Source organism: Mastomys coucha, unplaced genomic scaffold (genome assembly GCF_008632895.1).
Source record: "Mastomys coucha isolate ucsf_1 unplaced genomic scaffold, UCSF_Mcou_1 pScaffold15, whole genome shotgun sequence".
Taxonomy (NCBI): domain Eukaryota; kingdom Metazoa; phylum Chordata; class Mammalia; order Rodentia; family Muridae; genus Mastomys; species Mastomys coucha.
Genome location: NW_022196897.1, coordinates 161,342,386 through 161,343,190, shown reverse-complemented (window position 1 = coordinate 161,343,190; position 805 = coordinate 161,342,386).

Sequence of the window (805 nt, the reverse complement as noted above, 5' to 3'; positions counted from 1 at the left end):
TCCCAGCACCCAGGAAGGCTGCTGCTCTTGCAGAGAACCAAGCTCAGGTCCCAGTACCCAGGAAGGCTACTCTTATCCCTTCTGTAACTCCAGCTACAAGGGGATCTGGTGCTCTTCTTCTGGAGTCTCTGGATGTCTGTATTCATGTGCACGAGGGTGCACACACACATAGTTAAAAATGAAAATACAGGAGGCCAGAAACGTAGCTCAGTGGTTAAGAAAGAGCGCTTTGCAGAGGAGCTGCTCCTGAGTCCCAGTTGTGCTGACTCACAATGATCTGCAATTCCTGCTCCAGGGGATGCCACCCCTTCTTTTGATTTTCACAGGCACCAGGTATGACCATGATGCACACTCAGCACAAGCACATACACAAGCAAAACACTCATACACATAAAAATAAACAAATCCTCAAACAATTAAAATTAAAAAAATAAAGCCAGGACGGGGGAGATGGCTCTTCCAGAGGTCCTGAGTTCAATTCCCAGCAACCACATAGTGGCTTACAACCATCTGTAATGGAATCTGATGCCCTCTTCTGGTGTGTCTGAAGACAGCTACAGTGTACTCATAAAATAAATAAATAAACAAATAAACAAACAAATAAATAATTCTTTTTTAAAAAAAATCTAAAAACGACAACAAAAACCCTTAGCTTGATTTCAGTAAGATTTTGTCCTTGGTGTTCTTTTATTCCACGAGAGCTTTTTATATGCTGTGGCGGACTATGGACAACATACATGGTACTGGGAGCTAGAAGCTGGAGAGGTAGAAGTGGGGGGGAGAGGGAGAGAGAGAGGGAGAGAGA